The sequence below is a fragment of the Hyla sarda genome, unplaced genomic scaffold (assembly GCF_029499605.1).
Source record: "Hyla sarda isolate aHylSar1 unplaced genomic scaffold, aHylSar1.hap1 scaffold_312, whole genome shotgun sequence".
NCBI lineage: Eukaryota > Metazoa > Chordata > Amphibia > Anura > Hylidae > Hyla > Hyla sarda.
In genome coordinates this window covers 144,745-168,254 of record NW_026609847.1, presented here as the reverse complement: position 1 = coordinate 168,254, position 23,510 = coordinate 144,745, and the positions used below count along the sequence as shown (strand labels likewise).

At 44.0% G+C, this 23,510-nt stretch overlaps 1 long non-coding RNA gene across 1 annotated transcript; it reads right to left on the bottom strand.

Moving 5' to 3' along the window:
* Window positions 1–2,309: 2,309 nt before the first annotated feature.
* Window positions 2,310–22,288, bottom strand: LOC130328668 (uncharacterized). The gene is made up of 3 exons (XR_008872556.1): window positions 22,154–22,288; window positions 9,496–9,580; window positions 2,310–2,600 (listed from the first exon to the last, which is right to left on the bottom strand). It is a non-coding gene; the product is annotated as an uncharacterized LOC130328668 (long non-coding RNA).
* Window positions 22,289–23,510: the final 1,222 nt, after the last annotated feature.

Below are 23,510 nucleotides of genomic sequence, written 5' to 3'. Positions count from 1 at the left end.
ACTGTCCTTTTTCCATCAACTTAATTTAATGAGTATGGGTATGTTTGCAGTCTAACACAACGACACAAAGAATATTTGATTGTGAAGAATAGAAAGTCTAATAAATCCACAAAAAAATAATGCTACCTTGAATTGCCCTTCCCCTATTGTTGGTCCTATGGACCCATCTTATGAGTACTCTTGGCATTCCCCCAGGCATTAGATTGTTTGAGGATCCTACTGAAGGTGACATGATCCAAAGACAAATATATATCTTTTCATGTAGCTTCTGTCTTTAATTATTTCTAAAACAAAAAGTTTTTGTTGCAAAATAATGTAAATCAGTCACAGGTACTAGAGTAGGTCATGGTAAATATGGTTTCTGTGTGTTGACTATGAAAGGAAATGAGAGGTTGTCATGCCACCTTTTTTAGTTTTTCTGTTGCTTGTGGTGAACATCAATATGTCGTAGTTCCTAGAGTTAGGTCACTGGGGGCAGCCTGTTTTGTGACACAGGAAACGGTGTGTCATAGTTTTATGCTTTCTTGGTCAGCTCATAGCATTAGGTATAGCATGCATTACTGAGAAACTTCTTTGTTGGTTTGTTTCCTTAGAAGAGGTGAAAGAATTCACAGAATTAGTATTAATCATCTGCTGTCAGATCAGGTTATTACAGGAAGATAATATATACATTAAAACCTCTCCAAAATAGGTATTCTCAAAGAGGACCAACTTGTTGAGAAGACATTCCTCTTACTCTCACCAGATTTTCTGTAAATGATTTTCAGCCCCACATTTGTAGACCACACCAAAGAAGACCACTTTTTGTGAAGTTCTGGGTGGTCATCTCAAAGAGCTTTCACTTTAGTTGCTAGTTTCAAGTACAAAAAATCATGGAAGTATTACTTATTGTTCTTTATGAAGAAAAAAATGTCATAGAGACATTTCTTTATACTAGTTTTAAGGGGTACTCTGGTGGAATTTTTTTTTTTTTAAATCAACTGACGTCAGAGCAGGATAGGTTTTTTTTATGGGGATTTGCTCCTACTCTGGACAGTTCCTGACATGGACAGAGGTGTCAGCAGAGAGCACTATGGTAAGACAGAAAATAATTCCAGAAAGAAATACAACTTCCTGTGGAGCATACAGAAGCTGATAAGTACTGGATGGATTAAGATTTTTAAAGAGAAGTACATTTACAAATTCACAAATCTGTTTAACTTTGTGGGGCCAGTTGATTTTTTAAAATTAGTTTTCCGCCAGAGTACCCCTTTAAGCTCTATTTTTCTAGCATAGAGCTTCATATTCTTTCCATAGGCATTGAGTTAATTTATATTCTGGTTGCCTGTGACTGCCAGTGTAACACTCACGGTTCAGTAGACAGGAACACTGGTGGTAGTGAATCCGCTGTACCTGTGTGGCAGATGACGCGGGCCGTACCAGGGAGCGGAGTCTAAGGTGCAGCTGGTTTTCACCAGAGCCCGCCGCAAAGCGAGATGGACTAGCTGCGGCAGGTGGCACCCAGGTTGCTACCCCTGGCACGACTCAACTACAGAGGCGGCTGAGGAGATTCGAGGTACAGATGGGAAACAGCAACTCGTAGACAGGATAGCAGAAGGTCAGGGCAGGCAGCACAGGTGTGTAGTCATGAACGAAGCAGGAGGTCAGTAGGCAGCGGCACAGGAGCAAGGTCAGGAATGTAGCAGGAGGTCAGTAACAAGGCAAGGCAAAACACTGTAACGCTTTCTCAATGGCACAACGCAACAAGGATCCGGCAGGGATGTGGGGGAGGAGCAGGAACTTATAGAGGAGACACAGGTGTTGCACATAATTATGGGTGTACTGGCCCTTTAAATCATAAAGCTCCGGCGCGCGTGCCCTAGGAGACAGGGACACAGGTGCCAGAGTTGAGAGGCAGAAGAGGAGGCAGCAGGGGACCAAAGTGAGTGACAGCTGGGATTCGCATGCGAGTGTGTCCCGCGATGCGAACCCCAGCCCTGCCGGCAGCAGGGGAGAGCAATGCATTCACAGCCAGAGTGAAATGCATTCACAGCCAGCAAATGGAGCTTACTGCAAACTATTTATACTTTGAGATTAACAGTAAACAAGCACACACTAAGCATATCCCAAGTGGTGGCTGCAGTTAGAGAGTTTTTATCACATAAATAGACACTACATTTTTTTATAAAGTTTGCATAAAACAGTAGTTCCAGCAAATGTTGGAAATTTTGTAACATATCTTTTCACAAAATAATGCTTATTTCCAACTTATTTGGCTACTTTCCTGTTTCTCCAATCATCTGTCCCTCTGCTCATGTCTGTCTAAAGTACAATCAGCTCACACAGTTCACTAAAGTATCAGGTTTTAGCTGCCCAGAAGGAGTGGTCGGAGAGAGACAAACATAAAAAGAGATACCGAGAGAATTGGCTGTATTTTGTAGCTAGTTTTATATCTCACTCAGTGCTTGATTCACAGCTTATGTTGCTCTGTACTGCTCTATAATGTCCTCCTTGCTTCTGCTCCTTCTAGGGGTGTGCTACAATGACAAAGATGGTCAGGATTTCCACTTCTGTGTATGCAGTATATAGGACACTTCCTAGAAGATAGTTTTCATCCACTCCTGCAAAAATGTGACCATAAAAAATGTGACCAGAAATAGTCTTATTCATCATGCATAGACACAGGCTTTTCTCGAAAACTTACCTGAACATACAAGTCTAGGTTTATGCAGGGGATTTGGAGCTATCTAACTGCACCAAATATTCAATTTAATTATTATGTGTTAAAGATTGACATTTAGTCATCTTTACTATATTGTACAGAACACTGATGGGTTTGTACCAAGATCAAAAGGGATACCCTGTAAACAGGGTAAAGAATAACTAGCGGATCATGGGGGTCCGACCTCTGGGGAGCCCCAGTGATAACCAGAATGGAGGTCAATTGTCTCTGAGTTATATCCTATCCACTAGAACCTAGGTCAATTGCCTCACACTTGAATGGATTTGTAGCACGCATACTTGGCCACCATTGCATACATTTTCTTTGGGGCTACCCAACATTTTCCAGCTGTTAACCTACCCCTTGACAAAGGCATTCCTGCCGAAACTCTGTGTTGGGGTGATGTTGCCCTGTTGTCCTCCTGCCTTGTTACTTTTGGTAATGGTTTGTAAATATAAATAAATATATGTGGTATCGCCGCGTGCGGAAATGTCCGAATTATAAAAATATATAATTAATTAAACCACACGGACAATGGCGTACGCGCAAAAAAATAGTCCAAAATAGTGTATTTTTGGTCATTTTTTACATAATGAAAAAATGAATAAAAAGCGACTAAAAAGTCCTATCAATACAAAAGTGATACCGCTAAAAACTTCAGATCACGGCGCAAAAAATTAGCTCTCATACCGCTCCATACGCAGAAAAATAAAAAAGTTATAGGGGTCAGAAGATGACAATACAATTTAAACGTATACATTTTCCTGCATGTAGTTAGGATTTTTTCCAGAAATATAAGTAGGGTATCATTTTAATTGTATGGACCTACGGATTAAAGGGAATGGTGTAATTTTTACCGGAAAATGTACTGTGCAGAAACGGAAGCCCCCGAAATTAAAAAAATGTGTTTTTTCTTCAATTTTGTCGCACAATGATTTTTTTTTCCGTTTCGTCGTAGATTTGAGGGTAAAATGACTGATGTCATTACAAAGCAGAATTGGTGGTGCAAAAAATAAGCCATCATATGGATTTTTAGGTGCAAAATTGAAAGAGTTATGATTTTTAAAGGTAAGGAGGAAAAAATGAAAGTGTAAAAACGGAAAAAACTCTGGTTAACTAGTTAACAGGATGACTTTTTTTTTGGGGGGGGGGGGGGAATAACCTATTTAAGATATGAAATTTTTTTTTTTTTTTTTTAATATGCAAATAATGCTGTTTCTAAATTGTGAAAAGAAACATATAGAAAAATATCCAGGCATAAATATCCCTTTATGGCATTGTCGCCATTATTTATAAAAATTGGTTTAATTAGCGTCTTCAAAGCGGTCGAATAATAACGAGTCGTTCAGTTTAATGCCCTTTTGTAAGGAGTGATTTAGGATACAATTCCTTTTAACATACCTTTACTAAGGAACTAGACACCTCCCTTGACACTTTACATGATGAGGGTGACCTTTAAAAAAAATGTCCCAATAAATCTCCACATGTAACAGACAAATATGGTGAATAATTAAACAGAAGGCCAAGGATATGGTGAGAAGCATCCACTAAATCATTCTGCAGGGTTGTTCAAACAAGTTCCGTCATAGCAAGAATTTGCTTCTGCTATGTACTGGAAGTTTTATGATGGAGGCTTGTCAGTTCTTAGCAATCTTTAAGGAATCCCTTTAAAGTGAACGTTTCAGAGAGCTTTTTATTTGACTAATTATGACCAGTTTCTGATGCATATTCTTTCTTTCTAATCTGCTTTTATTGTCTCGTGGATTTTTAAAAATGTTCTTCTCTGTAAATGATCTTGGGGGCAGCCATCTTTCCTTTGTTGCTGCTCAGCAGTTCAGAGATATGCTTTACAGCAGCCATGTGGACCATAGGAATCAAATGTCTGTAGGTGACCCATTGACTACTAGACATGCTCAATGAGCTGTGCAGAGGTCACTCACTGGTGAGGGGGAGCTGTGTCTGTTACCTATTGTTACTAGTGGATCCTGGGTTATCTATATTGAGGCGTCAACTTTTGTGGTGATTAAGGGGTGACTATTGGGAAGTCATTGCGACTGATCAGAAAGTGTCAGACTTTTATAAGGCTCAGTGGTCAATGTGAAAACTGCAAGGTATTGAAAACATTTTAAAGGGTTTTTACAGAGTTTCAAAATATTGATTAGAGTCGGGATAATCCTGGATAAACTTGGAGAATTCTACTTAATATCAGGACTTATTGGCCGACAACTACCTGCATCCTACCATAGGAAGCTGCAGCTCAACTGTAGTAGTTAATATGACCTGTAAGGCTGGGTTCACATATGTCCGGCATCCGGCATAGGTGAACTCAGCCTAAATCTCGACGCAACTGATGCCACAACTGATGACAACTTGTCATCAGTTGTATGGCATGCGGCGTTCATTGTTTCTGGGCAACAGACAGGGGAACGCAGCAAGCTGCGTTCCCCTGTCCGGTGCCCTCCGGCATGTCCAACCATCCGGCGTCAAAATTGAGACGCTGGATGATTGTGAACTGTCCCATTCAAATGAATGGGATCAGTTCTAGCATCAGTTTCCCTCCGGTGCACGCCGGAGGGAAACTGTGCTGGACGACTGATATATGTGAACCCAGCCTAACTGCCTTAAGAACTATTTTGTTCTATGTGGAAAATTGTTATTGAGTGAAAGTATGTTTCATTCTATAAAAAAAACTGTGTTTTTTTAGGATCTTTTTACCAAGGGTCAATGATCATCACACATTTTAATGGCCAGTGAGTCAACCAGCTGAACTGATAGGGACAACACATTGGTCTATGTGGGCAGCAAGACCACTTCTTCCAGCACATACAAAAGTAGGAAGGAGCAATCTCTACGTCAATGATGCCCAACCTTATTGTCGTGGGGACAGTTCAAAAATTTTTGGTCACTTTCACAGAACACCTTCTATTCATACCTCAAAGGATCTTGGCGCAGGGTCAGGTAAAGTGGTCTAAAATGGTTTCCCAGTCCTATATTCTGGCCCCAATGTGGTTATTATCTTGTGAAATATCTTTGAACATGATTAAATAAATCCAAATCCAGGGTAAGAGTATGTTCACAGTAATAATTCGCAGAAAATTCCAGACAGATTTACGTGTGAATTCTCCTCAAGAATCTCCATGAAATCTACTGGAATCTGAGTCTCACTGATTTAAATGTGAAATATGTGTCCATGTACTTGACAGCCTATGTATGCATCATTGACACAACCTGCTGTGGCCTGTAGCCATCATAACCCCTTTAAATTAAACCTCTTGGCACCAATTTGTTGGTTTATAATGTCCACAGCTTTATTAACTTTAAGTCTCTGCCTAAGAGATGGACCTGTGGGTAACATCTTTAAGTCTAACTCCCCAATGGGCTATATCTCTGGCCTTGGGGTCCTGCCCATAAACTGGAAAAAACAGATGTAGAAAATATCAGATAAGGTAAATATTATATATATATATATATATATATATATATATATATATATATACATATATACATATATACATATATATATATATATTTTTTTTATTTATAATTTTTTTGTGAGTGAAGGGAGGGTGGTAAATTGATCCGGCAGCAAGTATATTGCACGGATGCAGGGGGCAACTGAGACCACGCCAGGGAAGCGGGGGGAGGATTTTGTCCTCAGGCTATGTGTGGGGAGCCTCACCCCCCCCCCCCCTTGAAATCGCCAATAGAAAAGGGGGATAACAAAATATTTTTTTTTTAACACACCCCTTTGAACCAAAATTGCCATGAAAATGTTAAATTATCCAGATGCTCAGGGCAGTCATGGCACCCATGGATCTCCATTCAGAGACCATAGGTGCATCTATTCTGCATCAAGGACTTACATGTCAATTCTTGATGAGGATTCACTGAAGAACTAGGTACTGCCCAGAATTTGCTTTGACACAGATTTTTGACCAGGAGTTTGACAAGGATTTCCTGTAGGAAAACTTACTTGTCCATTTCCAATGTGTGAACATACCTTCTAGGGACAGGTTTTTCATTCCAGATTGGAAAACAATGCCCTAGGGTCACTTCTGTCAGACAAGGAATGGTGTGAATAGATGAGCAAATACTGAGTCCTCCCGCTGTATGACTGGAGAAAGATGGAGTAGCATGAATAAATCTTAAAGGAGTACACCGCCCCTAGACATCTTATCCCCTATCCAAAGGATAGGGGATAAGATGTCTGATCGCAGGGGTCCCACCATTGGGGACCTCCGCGCTGTGGCACCCCAGACATCCGGTGCATGGAGTGGTGCAGGGGCAGAGGCTCGTGGCATCACGACCATGCCCCCTCAATGCAAATCTATGGGTGGGGGCGTGACAGCCTTCACGCCCCCTCCCATAGACTTGCATTGAGGTTGCATGGCCGTCACATCACGAGCGGGCGTGACCGTGATGCCTCAAGCCTCCGGTGCTGCACCCGAAGCTCTAAACGAACACTGGGTGCAGCGGGAGATCACAGAGGTCCCCAGTGGCAGGACCCCCGCGATAAAGAGAGTACCCCTTTAACCCCTTCAGGACACAGGTTGTACAGGTACGCCCTGACGTCCTGGTACTTAAGGACACAGGGCGTACTTGTATGCCAGTGGGAATTCCGGTCCCCGCCACTCGCCGGGCGGGGACCTGACCGGAATGCCTGCTGAAGTCCTTCAGCAGGCACTTCGTGCAAACCCTTGGGGGGTCCTGAGACCCCCTTTCCATGTCGGCCCCCCCATGTCACCAATTCAGATTGGGGACCCGATTGACCTGGAAAAAAAAGCTGACAGGTGCCGTCCGAGATGGCACCTATCACCCTTTAGCAGCAGAAGTGAGGTGGCAGGGATCAGGGCCCCAGGAGCGGAGTCAGCGGCAGGCAGACAGGCCAGAGTGCAGCAGCAGGAGGTAAGGCTGGCCTCCTGCTGTTGCTTAGCAACAACTACCAGCATGCACAAAAGGGAATGCTGGGAGTTGTTGTTATGCAACAGCAAAAGGCACTACTACAACTCACAGCATGCCCTATGGTAGTTTGTACATTCTAAGGGTTGTAGTTATGCAACAACTGGAGGCACATTTTTTCTATGAACAAGTGTTCTTCAAGCAGTTGCATAACTACAACCCCCAGCATGCATGGACAGCCAAAAGGCATGCTGGGGATTGTAGTAGTGTGCCTCCAGCTGTTGCATAACTTCAAGTCCGAGCATGCCTTTCGGCCGTCAGTGCATACAGTTTTGCAACAGCTGAAGGAACACTGGTTGTGAAACACAGAGTTTGTTACCTAACTCAGTGTTTTGCAACCAGTGTGCCTCTACAACTACAAACTACAACTCTCAGCATGCACTGAAAGACAGACCGTACATGCTGGGAGTTGTAGTTTTGCAAAAGCTGGAGGCTCACTGGTTGTGCAACACTGAGTTAAGTAACAAACTCTCAGTGTTCTGCAACCAGTGTGCCTTCAGCTGTTCCATAACTACAACCCCCAGCATGCATGGACAGCCAAAGGGCATGTTGGGAGTTGTAGATTTGCAACAGCTGGAGGTTTGAGATGCAGCAAATTTTCTGCTGCAGCTCAAACTCCTAGCGGGAAATTCGCCGTGAACCCTCGCCCGTGTGAATGTACCCTAAAAACACTACACTACACCTACACAAAATTGAAAGTAAAACACTACATATACACATACCCCTACACAGTTACCCCCTCCATCCCCCGCCCCCCCACCAATAAAAATGAAAAGCGTCTCGTATGGCACTGTTACCAAAACAGAGCCTCCAGCTGTTGCAAAACAACTCCCAGTATTGCCGGACAGCCATTGACTGTCCAGGCATGCTGGAAGTTTGCAACAACTGGAGGCATCCTGTTTAGGAAACACTGCCTTGGCGTAATTTTGGTACCAGAGGCAATTGTAACGCTTGCATCCAAGTTCACCCCTTTGCAAATCCCTAATTTAGGCCTCAAATGCGCAGTGGCGTTGCTAGGGTTGGTGTCACTCGGTGCGGTAGAAAATGGTGTCACCCCCATACCTACCCCCTCCCCCCAGTAAGTTTTTAGCCTGTTGTAGCCCATTGTGAGAAATTCCAGTATAATAATCAGATATACCAGTTGCCACAGAATAGGAAAGTATTAAAGAAGTTTTCACCATTTAAATATACAGCTCGCAGAATTACTTAAAGGGGTACTCCACTGGAAAACATTTTCTTTTATATCAACTGGTGCCAGAAAGTTAAACAGATTTTTAAATTACTTCTATTTAAAATCTTAATCCTTACAGAGTATAAGCTGGTGTATGCTCCACAGGAAATTGTGTAGTTCTTTCCAGTCTGACCACAGTGCTATTTGCTGACACATCTGTCCATGTCAGGAACTGTCCAGAGCAGGATAGGTTTGCTATGGGGATTTGCTCCTACTATGGACAGTTCTTAACATGGACAGAGGTGTCAGCACAGAGCACTGTGGTCAGACAGAAAATAAATTAAAATAGAAAATAACTTCCTGTGAATTGCTTATACAGCAGCTAATAAGTACTGGAAGGATTAAGAATTTTAAATAGAAGTAATTTACAAATCTGTTTAACTTTGTATCACCAGTTGATTAAAAAAAATGTTTTCCAGTACAGTACCCCTTTGAGCAGTGGTGAGGTTATCCTGGGAGATGTAATTTCATTCACCATAACTGTAGAACTGACAAGCGACTACAGCTCTTATAGGACATAGTGAGGAGAATACACAATGATATCAGTGACTACAGGTGACGTCTTCTCCATAGTCTTCCCTTATCTAATTCAGATGGTACATACCGCCAGGACTTGTTCCAGCTAAAACTTCTCTCTGCAGAATGTGACACCCAGACGTCTCCTCACTATGTCAGCGCATTCTCATCCTCTATATGAAAACAAGTATTATTATAAACCTGTCAGACACTGTATCCTCTAAATATAATACTACTATACACTATACTCTTTGATTATAAACCTTCCATACACCATACCCACTGAATATAATACTACCACACACTGTACATTCTGAATATAATACCAACACATACTGTACACTCTGAATATAAATCTGCCACATACTGTACCCCTGAATATAATAACATCACACACTGTACCCTCTGAATATAATACTACCACCCACTGCGCCCTCTGAATATAATATCAACACAAACTGCGCCCTCTGAATATAACGTTGCCATACAGTGCACCCTCTGAATATAATACCACAACCGCAGTAGCACCCCTCAACGTCCATTAGCTGATGCTATTACCACGGGAGGGGGGTATTGGAGGTGTTGCTGGAGGATGATGAGGGTTCTACTGGCCATCCCCCCTGGCAGTATCACCCCCATCATCCATCGGCAGGATCATCCTCCTGGCAGGAGCACCGCCATCATCCACCATCAGGATCTGCTGATGGAGGTGCTACTGCTGGGGGGGGGGTGTTGCTGGTGGATGATGAGGGTGCCACTGCCAGGGGGGGAGCATTAGGTAGGCAGCAGTTCTCCCACTCAGGTAGGCAGCAGTTCCCCCACATTAGGTAGGTAGCAGTTTCCCCACATTAGGTAGCATATTTTCCCCACATTAGGCAGCATAGATTCCCCACATTTGGTACCAGTCCCCCCCCCATAGATAGGTACCAGTTACCCCACATTAGGTAGCAATTTCCCCACATTAGGTAGCGCAGATTCCCCACATTAGGTAGCAATTTCCCCACATTAGGTAGCACAGATTCCCCACATTAGGTAGCATAGATTCCCCACATTCGGTAGCACAGATTCCCCACATTAGGTAGCATAGACTCCCCACATTTGGTAGCACAGATTCCCCACATTAGGTAGCAGTTTCCCCACATTAGGTAGCATAGACTCCCCACATTAGGTAGCATAGACTCCGCACATTTGGTAGTAGGTTCCCCACATTAGGCTGCAGGTTCCACCCCCCCCCCCTGTGGGGTATAAAGGCTCACTGTACCCCTTGTTATGTTCCTTGAGGGGTGTTGTTTCCCACCATAGGGGCTCTTGTTGTTCTGACACCATAGGGGCTTCCTAAATGTGACATTCCCTCCAAAAACCATTTCAGCAAAATTTGCTTTCAAAAAGCCAAATGTGGCTCCCTCTCTTCTGAGCATTGTAGTGCACATGCAGAGCACTTGACGACCACACATGTGGTATTTCCATACTCAGAAGAAATGGGGTTACAAATTTTGGGGGGTATTTTCTCCTATTACCCCTTGTAAAAATTGTAAATTTGGGGAAAAAACTCAATTTTAGTGAAAAAAAAAAATTTCATTTACACATCCCATTTTACCGAAAAGTCGTCAGACACCTGTGGGGTGTTAAGGCTCACTGTACCCCTTGTTACATGCCTTGAGGGGTGTAGTTTCAAAAATGTGATTTTTTTTTTTTTGCTGTTATGGCACCATAGGGGCCTCCTAAATGCGACATGCCCCCCCAAAAACCATTTCAGCAAAATTCACCAAAATCCCATTGTCGCTCCTTCGCTTCTGTGCCCTCTAGTGCACCCACAGAGCACTTGACATACACATATGAGGTATTTCCTTACTCGAGAGAAATTGGGTTACACATTTTGGGGGGCTTTTTCTCCTTTTACCCCTTGTAAAAATTCAAAAACTGGGTCTACATGAACATGTTAGCGTAAAAAAATGGAGATTTTAAATTTTTCACCTCACTTTGCTGCTATTCCTGTGAAACACCTAAAGGGTTAACAAACTTTCTGAATGTCATTTTGTATACTTTGAGGGGTGCAGTTTTTATAATGTGGTCATTTATGGGGAATTTTTAATATGAAGGCCCCTCAAATCCACTTTAAAACTGAACTGGTCCCTGAAAAATTGAATTGACTGTCTTTTCTGCATGCCCTTATTATAGCCCATATTCATACATAAACAATTCTATCCAAGTCACTTATGTCATCAAATAAAGGGTTATTGTTCCTAGATGAAAAAGCTACAGCACTCGATATCACTGCAGAATATCTTCTACTATTTCAGGAAACCATGGGGGGTATTTATCAAAAGTGAAGTAGTGTTTTTACTCCATTGATTCATGTAGTGCACCTAATTTATCACATGGTCCAGGGCATGTAATAAATCTGGTGCTGATCACATTTCTCACATTAGTACTCCACTTTGTATGGTGTTTTTCTGCGACTTTTTGTACGACTTTTTAATCAATGTGACAATTATATGACTTTTTAAATAATGCTGTCCACAGTTAGTTCGTAAGTGTTTTTAATTTGGTAGTGATTAGCACCCGTTTTGGTGGGTTGCGCCAAAGTATGTGACTTTTTTTAAAAGTCACATTTTCATAAATCCCTGACCACTGCAAAAAATCAACCAAAAACATGTCTACCACAGCAACAAACCAAAACACAGGTAAATGAAAAGTTGCAGGAAAAGTCACAAAAAACACACTGCGACAAAATATTGAGACAAATTTACCTAAGAAAACCAGGGTAAAATGCTTCATAAATACCCCCCCCCCCCCCCCATGTTGGTACAGTATTAAAGTGTTACTTTTAACACTTGGCCAGTCACATACCCATTTCCTCTTATGATCAAGTCAAAGATTATGTGAAGATAAAAATATTAACTCCTTGTCTATAGGATATATGAACATGTTATATGCTCACACTTGATGGTGTACAGAAAACTAATATTTTTTAATAGTAATATACAGTTATTTTATTGCATTTACTACATTTTTTATGACTTTCGATGTCTACACTATGAAACTTAACATAGAAAAAAAACTCCATAAATATTCAAATCTGGGTGGCAGAGTGGCCCAGTGTTTGCATGGGTTTCTTCTCACACCCCAAATTCATATTTTTTAAGTTTGTAATTTAGATTCCGATCCCCAATGTGGGCAAATAATGATGTGAGTGATGGTAACCTCTGTACAGTGTTGTGGAATATGTCAGTGCTATACAAATACTGTCAGGTCCATAAATATTGGGACATCAACACAATTCTAACATTTTTGGCTCTATACACCACCACAATGGATTTGAAATGAAATGAACAAGATCTGCTTTAACTCCAGACTATCAGCTTTAATTTTAGGGTATTTACATCCAAATCAGGTGAACTGTGTAGGAATTACAACAGTTTGCATATGTGCCTCCCACTTGCTAAGGGACCAAAAGTAATAAGACAATTGGCTTCTCAGTTGTTCCATATCCAGGTGTGTGTTATTACCAAATTATCCCAATTACAATGAGCAGATAAAAGGTCCAGAGTTCATTTCAAGTGTGCTATTTGCATTTGGAATCTGTTGCTGTCAACTCTCAAGATGAGATTCAAAGAGCTGTCACTATCAGTGAAGCAAGCCATCATTTGGCTGAAAAAACTAAACAAACCCATCAGAGAGATAGCCAAAACATTAGGTGTGGCCAAAACAACAGCTTGGAACATTCTTAAAAAGAAGGAACGCACAGGTGAGCTCAGCAACACCAAAAGACCCGGAAGAACAAGGAAAACAACTGTGGAGGATGACCAAAGAATTGTTTCTCTGGTAAAGAAAACCCCCTTCACAACAGTTGGCCAGATGAAGAAAACTATCCAGGAGGTAGGTGTATGTGTGTCAAAGTCAACAATTCAGAGAAGACTTCCCCAGAGTGAATACAGAGGGTTCACCACAAGATGTAAACCATTGGTGAGCCTCAAAAACAGGAAGGCCAGATTAGAGTTTGCCAAACAACATCTAAAAAAGCCTTCACAGTTCTGGAACAACATCCTATGGACAGATAAGACCAAGATCAACTTGTACCAGAGTGATGGGAAGAGAAGAGTAAGGAGAAGGAAAGGAACTGCTCATGATCCTAAGCACACCACCTCATCAAGCATGGTGAAGCATGGTGGTGGTAGTGTCATGGCATTGTGGGCATGTATGGCTGCCAATGGAACTGCTTCTCTTGTATTTATTGATGATGTGACTGCTGACAAAAGCAAAAGGATGAATTCTAAAGCAATATTATCTACTAATATCTGTCACGATTCGGCTGGCAGGAGGTGGATCCTCTGTGCCAGAGAGGGATTGGCGTGGACCGTGCTAGTGGACCGGTTCTAAGTTACTACTGGTATTCACCAGAGCCCGCCGCAAAGCGGGATGGTCTTGCAGCGGCGGTAGTAACCAGGTCGTATCCACTAGCAACGGCTCAACCTCTCTGACTGCTGAAGATAGGCGCGGTACAAGGGAGTAGACAAGAGCAAGGTCGGACGTAGCAGAAGGTCGGGGCAGGCAGCAAGGATCGTAGTCAGGGGCAACGGCAGGAGGTCTGGAACACAGGCTAGGAACACACAAGGAAACGCTTTCACTGGCACAATGGCAACAAGATCCGGCGAGGGAGTGCAGGGGAAGTGAGGTATACATAGGGAGTGCACAGGTGAACACACTAATTAGAACAACTGCGCCAATCAGTGGCGCAGTGGCCCTTTAAATCGCAGAGACCCGGCGCGCGCGCGCCCTAGGGAGCGGGGCAGCGCGCGCCGGGACAGGACCGACGGAGAGCGAGTCAGGTACGGGAGCCGGGGTGCGCATCGCGAGCGGGCGCCACCCGCATCGCGAATCGCATCCCGGCTGGAGGCGGTATCGCAGCGCACCCGGTCAGTGGATCTGACCGGGGCGCTGCAGTAGCGAGGATGTTGCGAGCGCTCCGGGGAGGAGCGGGGACCCGGAGCGCTCGGCGTAACAGTACCCCCCCCCTTGGGTCTCCCCCTCTTCTTGGAGCCTGAGAACCTGAGGACCAGACTTTTGTCTAGGATGTTGTCCTCAGGTTCCCAGGATCTCTCTTCAGGACCACAGCCCTCCCAATCAACCCAAAAATTTTTTTTTCCTCTGACCGTCTTGGAGGCCAGTATCTCCTTCACGGAGAAGATGTCAGAAGAACTGGAAACAGGAGTGGGAGAAACAAGTTTGGGAGAGAAACGGTTGATGATGAGTGGTTTAAGAAGAGAGACATGAAAGGCATTAGGAATACGAAGAGAAGGAGGAAGAAGAAGTTTGTAAGAGACAGGATTAATTTGGCACAAGATTTTGAAAGGACCAAGATAGCATGGTCCCAGTTTGTAGCTGGGGACACGGAAGCGGACATATTTAGCGGAGAGCCATACCTTGTCTCCAGGAGAAAAAATGGGGGGAGCTCTTCTTTTCTTATCGGCAAACTTTTTCATGCGAGATGAAGCCTGTAAAAGAGAATTTTGGGTCTCTTTCCATATGGTGGAAAGATCACGAGTCACTTCATCCACAGCGGGCAAACCAGAGGGCAAGGGAGTAGGGAGGGGGGGAAGAGGGTGACGGCCGTACACCACGAAAAATGGGGATTTAGAAGAAGATTCAGAGACTCTGAAGTTGTACGAGAATTCGGCCCATGGTAGAAGATCTGCCCAGTCATCCTGGCGGGAGGAAACAAAATGCCGTAAATAGTCACCCAGGACCTGGTTAATTCTTTCTACTTGCCCATTGGATTGAGGATGATAAGCAGAAGAGAAGTTTAATTTAATCTTGAGCTGTTTGCAGAGAGCCCTCCAGAATTTTGACACGAATTGGACGCCTCTATCCGAGACGATCTGCGTGGGCAAACCGTGAAGACGAAAAATGTGTACAAAAAATTGTTTTGCCAACTGAGGCGCTGAAGGAAGACCAGGAAGAGGAATAAAATGTGCCATCTTGGAAAATCGATCAACGACCACCCAAACAACAGTGTTGCCACGGGATGGGGGTAAGTCTGTAATAAAGTCCATACCAATCAGAGACCAAGGCTGTTCGGGGACAGGCAGAGGATGAAGGAGACCAGCAGGCTTCTTGTGAGGAGTCTTATCCCGGGCACAGACAGTACAGGCCCGTACAAAATCAACAACATCCGTCTCCAGAGTCGGCCACCAATAGAAACGAGAGATGAGTTGCAAGGACTTTTTGATGCCCGCATGGCCAGCGGGGTGGGAGGAGTGACCCCATTTGAGAATCCCGAGACGTTGGCGTGGAGAAACGAAGGTCTTCCCTGGAGGAGTTTGCCTGATGGAGGCTGGAGAAGTGGAGATCAGACAGTCCGGAGGAATGATGTGTTGCGGAGAGACCTCTACTTCCGGGGCATCCGAGGAACGAGAGAGAGCATCGGCCCTAATGTTCTTGTCGGCAGGGCGAAAATGAATTTCAAAGTTAAAACGGGCAAAGAACAAAGACCACCTGGCCTGGCGAGGATTCAGCCGTTGGGCAGACTGGAGATAGGAGAGATTCTTGTGATCGGTGTAAATGATAACTGGAAATTTTGATCCCTCCAGCAGATGCCTCCATTCCTCAAGTGCCAATTTAATGGCCAGTAGTTCTCGATCCCCGATGGAGTAGTTCCTCTCCGCCGGAGAGAAGGTCCTAGAAAAAACCCCACAAGTAACAGCATGCCCGGAAGAATTTTTTTGTAGAAGGACCGCTCCAGCTCCCACTGAGGAGGCATCAACCTCCAATAGGAAGGGTTTAGATGGGTCAGGTCTGGAGAGCACGGGAGCAGAAGAAAAGGCAGACTTGAGCCGTTTAAATGCGTCTTCCGCTTGAGGAGACCAGGACTTAGGATTGGCATTCTTCTTGGTTAAAGCCACGATAGGAGCCACAATAGTGGAAAAATGTGGAATAAATTGTCTGTAATAATTGGCGAACCCCAAAAAATGTTGGATAGCACGGAGTCCGGAGGGGCGTGGCCAATCTAAGACGGCAGAGAGTTTATCTGGGTCCATTTGTAGTCCCTGGCCAGAGACCAAGTATCCTAGGAAAGGAAGAGATTGACATTCAAACAGACATTTCTCCATTTTGGCATGAAGTTGATTGTCTCAAAGTCTCTGAAGAACCATGCGGACATGCTGGCGGTGTTCTTCTAAGTTGGTAGAAAAAATCAGAATATCGTCCAGATACACAACAACACAGGAATATAAGAGATCACGAAAAATTTCATTAACAAAGTCTTGGAAGACGGCAGGGGCGTTGCACAGGCCAAAGGGCATGACCAGATACTCAAAGTGTCCATCTCTAGTGTTAAATGCAGTTTTCCATTTGTCCCCCTCCCTGATGCGGATGAGATTATAAGCACCTCTTAAGTCCAGTTTGGTAAAGATGTGGGCACCTTGAAGGCGATCAAAGAGTTCTGAGATAAGAGGTAGGGGGTAGCGGTTCTTTACCATGATTTTATTAAGTCCGCAGTAATCAATGCAAGGACATAGGGAGCCATCTTTTTTGGACACAAAGAAAAATCCAGCTCCGGCAGGAGAGGAGGATTTGCGGATAAACCCCTTTTTTAAATTTTCCTGGATGTATTCAGACATAGCAAGAGTCTCTGGGGCGGACAGAGGATAAATTCTGCCCCGGGGTGGAGTAGTGCCCGGGAGGAGGTCAATAGGACAGTCATAAGGCCTGTGAGGAGGTAAAGTCTCAGCTTGTTTTTTGCAAAATACGTCAGCATAGTCCATATAAGCCTTAGGGAGACCGGTTACAGGGGGAACCACAGGGTCACGGCAGGGAGTACTGGGAACCGGTTTAAGACAGTCCTTGAAACAAGAAGTACCCCAGCTCTTGATCTCTCCTGTGGACCAATCAAGGGTTGGGGAATGGCGTTGAAGCCACGGTAGTCCAAGGAGAATTTCGGAAGTGCAATTGGAGAGGACCAAAAACTCAATTTTTTCGTGATGAGGTCCGATGCACATTAGGAGGGGCTCCGTGCGGTAACGTACGGTACAGTCCAATCTTTCATTGTTAACACAATTGATGTAGAGGGGTCTGGCGAGACTGGTCACCGGGATGTTGAACCTGTTGATGAGAGAGGCCAAAATAAAATTTCCTGCAGATCCGGAATCCAGGAAGGCCATAGTAGAGAAGGAGAAGGTAGAGGCAGATATCCGCACAGGCACAGTAAGGCGTGGAGAAGCAGAGTTGACATCAAGAACTGTCTCACCTTTGTGCGGAGTCAGCGTACGTCTTTCCAGGCGGGGAGGACGGATAGGACAATCCTTCAGGAAGTGTTCGGTACCGGCACAGTACAGGCAAAGATTCTCCATGCGGCGGCGTGTCCTCTCTTGAGGTGTCAAGCGAGATCGGTCAACTTGCATAGTCTCCACGGCGGGAGGCACAGGAACGGATTGCAGAGGACCAGAGGAGAGAGGAGCCGGGGAGAAAAAACGCCTCGTGCGAACAAAGTCCATATCCTGGCGGAGCTCCTGACACCTTTCGGAAAAACGCATGTCAATGCGAGTGGCTAGATGAATGAGTTCATGCAGGTTAGCAGGAATTTCTCGTGCGGCCAGAACATCTTTAATGTTGCTGGATAGGCCTTTTTTAAAGGTCGCGCAGAGGGCCTCATTATTCCAGGATAATTCGGAAGCAAGAGTACGGAATTGGATGGCGTACTCGCCAACGGAAGAATTACCCTGGACCAGGTTCAGCAGGGCAGTCTCAGCAGAAGAGGCTTGGGCAGGTTCCTCAAAGACACTTCGAATTTCCGAGAAGAAGGAGTGTACAGAGGCAGTGACGGGGTCATTGTGGTCCCAGAGCGGTGTGGCCCATGACAGAGCTTTCCCAGACAGAAGGCTGACTACGAAAGCCACCTTAGACCTTTCAGTAGGAAACTGGTCCGACATCATCTCCAAGTGCAGGGAACATTGTGAAAGAAAGCCACGGCAAAACTTAGAGTCCCCATCAAATTTATCCGGCAAGGATAGTCGTAGGCCGGAAGCGGCCACTCGCTGCGGAGGAGGTGCAGGAGCTGGCGGAGGAGATGATTGCTGAAGCTGTGGTAGTAGCTGCTGTAGCATCACGGTCAGTTGAGACAGCTGGTGGCCTTGTTGCGCTATCTGTTGCGACTGCTGGGCGACCACCGTGGTGAGGTCGGCGACAACTGGCAGTGGAACTTCAGCGGGATCCATGGCCGGATCTACTGTCACAATTCGGCTGGCAGGAGGTGGATCCTCTGTGCCAGAGAGGGATTGGCGTGGACCGTGCTAGCGGACCGGTTCTAAGTTACTACTGGTATTCACCAGAGCCCGCCGCAAAGCGGGATGGTCTTGCAGCGGCGGTAGTAACCAGGTCGTATCCACTAGCAACGGCTCAACCTCTCTGACTGCTGAAGATAGGCGCGGTACAAGGGAGTAGACAAGAGCAAGGTCGGACGTAGCAGAAGGTCGGGGCAGGCAGCAAGGATCGTAGTCAGGGGCAACGGCAGGGGGTCTGGAACACAGGCTAGGAACACACAAGGAAACGCTTTCACTGGCACAATGGCAACAAGATCCGGCGAGGGAGTGCAGGGGAAGTGAGGTATACATAGGGAGTGCACAGGTGAACACACTAATTAGAACAACTGCGCCAATCAGTGGAGCAGTGGCCCTTTAAATCGCAGAGACCCGGCGCGCGCGCGCCCTAGGGAGCGGGGCCGCGCGCGCCGGGACAGGACCGACGGAGAGCGAGTCAGGTACGGGAGCCGGGGTGCGCATCGCGAGCGGGCGCCACCCGCATCGCAAATCGCATCCCGGCTGGAGGCGGTATCGCAGCGCACCCGGTCAGTGGATCTGACCGGGGCGCTGCAGTAGCGAGGATGTTGCGAGCGCTCCGGGGAGGAGCGGGGACCCGGAGCGATCGGCGTAACAATATCTAATCATATTCAGCAAAATGCTTCAGATCTCATTGGACAGCGCTTCACAGTGCAGATGGACAATGACCTAAAGCAAACTGCAAAAGCAACCAAAGAGTTTTTTAAGGGAAATAAGTGGAATGTTATGCAATGGCCAAGTCAATCACCGGACCTGAATCCGATTGAGCATGCATTTCACTTTCTGAAGACAAAACTGAAGGGAAAATGCCCCAAGAACAAGCAGGAACTGAAGACAGCTACAGTAGAGGCCTGGCAGAGCATTACCAGGGATGAAACCCAGCAATGTCTTCTGATGTCTATGCGTTCCAGACTTCAGGCTGTAATTGACTGCAAAGGATTTGCAACCAAGTAGTAAAAATTGAAAGTTTGATTTATGATTATTATTCTGTCCCATTACTTTTGGTCCCTTAACAAGTGGGAGGCACATATGCAAACTGTTGTAATTCCTACACCGTTCACCTGATTTGGATGTTAATAACCTCAAATTAAAGCTGAGAGTTTGGAGTTAAAGCACATCTTGTTTATTTCATTTCAAATCCATTGTGGTGGTGTATAGAGCCAACAATGTTAGAATTGTGTCCATGTCCCAATATTTATGGACCTGACTGTAAATAAAAATAAAAATAAATTAACAAAATCCATCTATGGGATCCTGTGGTTATTCTAGAATAAATTTGAATATATTCTGTGAGGAATCTTGTTCTAGTGCAAAAAATAAAATGCAGACCATCATCAGGTCCTACCCACACTCTTTAAAAGTAGCCGTGTACTATGAATTTAGATTGTCTGAATTTGCTGACTTTGATGTGTGTATGGGGAAACCTTACAGCTGCAGACATAAGATATTAGGGGAAACAAGGAATCTAGTGTCAAGAACCGACCGGGGGACAGGGAGAGTGGGCCCTAATCTGACCCTAAAACCGCTCTCCCTGCCTGCTTGCACATTCACCCTAAATGGTGGATGGACAACTGGGCGCCGGTCCCTTCCTGAACTAAAGTGCAGGGGCCTAATAAAAACACTTACTAATAAATAGTTGGGCACAAACCAGAAACATAACAGAAAACTACCAGACAACCAGATACAAGACAGGATACAAATACTAACAGGGCAGAAAATAAACAGGCGAACTGATACAGGAACATAGGGCACTGTTCACAAACAGGTACAAATACAAAGGACAAAGATCAGATAAACCAAACAGGATATAAATAGAAGACACTGTTCACACTGGAACACAGAACATACAAACTGGACTCCCCACTCCCCTATAGGAGTAGCCATTAATAATAAAGCCAAATAGGCTACTGGTAAGTGGACACACTCCACCGTGTGGACAAAATGCTGACCCAGTAGGAAATGGAAATATAATACATGAAACACTAGACTAGAACCGGATGAGTCTGAATAGACTCCAGAATAGCGAACAAGAATATAACATACAGAGCACAGGGTACAAGCTAGACTCAGACACAGCGTGAACACAGACAGAGCAGAATGAACAAACATAATCCTAAAACTGACTAATGTAACACAGACTAAAATACAAGGAGCATTCTATATAACCATGGCTAAAAACCCAGATAAAATGACAAGATAAATACAAGGTAAAGGCTCAAGCAGACATAATCAGAATATAGCACAAATAGACATAGTAGTATTGAACTCATTAACCAGCCCCAGAATGCAGAAAAACTCTGGTTAAATAACCACACCCGAGTTTTCATTCGTTCAGAGCATTAACTATCTCCTATCAAGGTAAAATAGCAAACTGCTCTGAACAAACTAGTATGTGAATACCCACCTAAACAGAAAAATACAAAAACAAATAAAGGGACATTACATCTAGCATGTTAAGTTACACTAGTTCTGATCCTTTGAACCCAGGCCAGTACTTGCCATATATATGCACGTTCAACATGTTTATAGGGGTGTTGATGACTTTAATGCAGTCGATTGACGAGGGCATTAAGGTCAACTAATCCCAGGGCATAGGCTTCTCTGTAAACCAGCCAGCACCCTTCTCTGTATGAACGAGGGATAATACAATGACTATATAATATTTTCATTTTGGGAGTTTCTGGCTTGGTTTTTCAAATCCCCAGTATTGTTCTAAGGCTTCTTAAGGGAGCCAATCATTTACTTTAAGGGATGCTACAGCTAAAAGGTGACACCAGAGAGCTACTGTGCATATACTTCTTTCCAGAATTCCCAGTGGAGCATGAATGAGCTATAAGTCTCCACACGCCTCTTTGGCACTATGCTGTAAGGAAAAATACCATTGTATTGGTCCCATGACATAGGCCTCTCTGTAAACCAGTCAGCACCGTGCACTGTGGGCAACAACTCCAAAATCGCTTTTTACAAGTTGGTCACTTTACCTTTCAAAAGAGTTTTCTGGCTTGGTCTGTGAAATCCCCAATCATGTTCTAAGGCTTCTTAATGAAGCCAAACATTGATTTGAAGTGACACTACTTACAAAGGGTAGCAGCAGGGAGCTACAGTGCTTGTCTACCTTCACCATACATAAAGAGACTGGAAACATGGACACAGATGATCTCCATAAAAATATATCTGCACCCTTCAGATTTTGTTTTTTAGAAATTCATGTACATGCTGCAAAAACAACCCCAGAAATGTCTGCATCCAAATCTGCCAAAGATACCCTAATGCAACACATTCTACACTTAGAATATTAAAGTATAAATTTACATTCTTCAACCCAAATAATTAATACAATAAGGTCAAGGAAAGACATAGAAATACATAGTAAAATTTTACGGCATCTCATATTTTGTATTGTAGTGAATTCACCTTCAAAGGCATCAGAAATGTAATCATCATTGTTGCAAATGTTAGATATCCTGCAACAAAGGCTCAAGTAGGTCAGAAAAGTAGTGAGGTATCTGAATACAATATACAATATCCCAGCACTTTGTGAGGAGTGAGGATTTCCAGCAGGAGACTTCTCAGCTTGCCTGACCTAGATTACAGAAGAAAAGTGTCATTTTTATACAAATGTCGGAGCTTTAGAGCAAGTGTTGACTGCAAAGTGAAAAATAGTTTCCTCTGGTCATTGCACAGTACAGAGAGAATGTGACCTGCAGAGTAAGTTGTTGTATTTTCTGGTGTAGGGCCTCAAGTCAACTTGTTGAACAAAACTCAGAGACTATCGGGATTAGTGAACTAGTGACAAAGTTATTGGGGGTGTCGGGGGCTGTAGCTACACCAAGACCTTAAAGGGGTACTCCGGTGAAAACCTTTTTTCTTTTAAATCAACTGGTGGCAGAAAGTTAAACATATTTGTAAATTACTTCTATTAAAAAATCTTAATCCTTCCTGTACTTATTAGCTGCTGAATACTACAGAGGAAATTCTTTTCTTTTTGGAATGCTCTCTGATGACATCACGAGCACAGTTCTCTCTGCTGACGTTATTATAATAATAATAATGCTTCATTTGTTGTTGTCATTAGTGGGATTTGAACCCTAGTCCCTAGCCCTGCAAGGCAGCAGTGCTAACCACTGAGCCACCATGCAGCCCTTAGCATATATCTGCTATGCATGGTTGCTAAAATGGACAGAGATGTCAGCAGAGAGCACTGTGCTCGTGATGTCATCAGTGTTCCAAAAAGAAAGGAATTTCCTCTGTAGCATTCAGCAGCTAATAAGTACTGGAAGGATTAAGATTTTTTAATAGAAGTAATTTACAAATATGTTTAACTTTCTGCCACCAGTTGATTTAAAAGAAAAAAGGTTTTCACCGGAGTACCCCTTTAAAGAATCTGAAAATGCCTCTATGACATCAGTCCTGAAAGGACATATAAACACTAATAAACAATATCTTGGCATTAAAGAAGAAAGCCAGCAAAAGTTAACTTATCCTTCGGATCCTTCGCGGGGGTCTTTTTTGTGTGGATATATATATATATATATATATATATATATATATATATATATATAAAAATATATATATAAGAGTTCAACAAAAAGGACCGCACTCCCGGGGTGTCCACGGGTGCAAGCTGGTCGGGCCCAGGTCAGGAGCCCCCACAAACAGGCAGCAAAGCAAAACAGCAGCACTCCGATTTAGATGAAAGCGTGTCAGGCTTTATTCATCAGATGCCACGACGTGGCATCTGATGAATAAAGCCTGACACGCTTTCATCTAA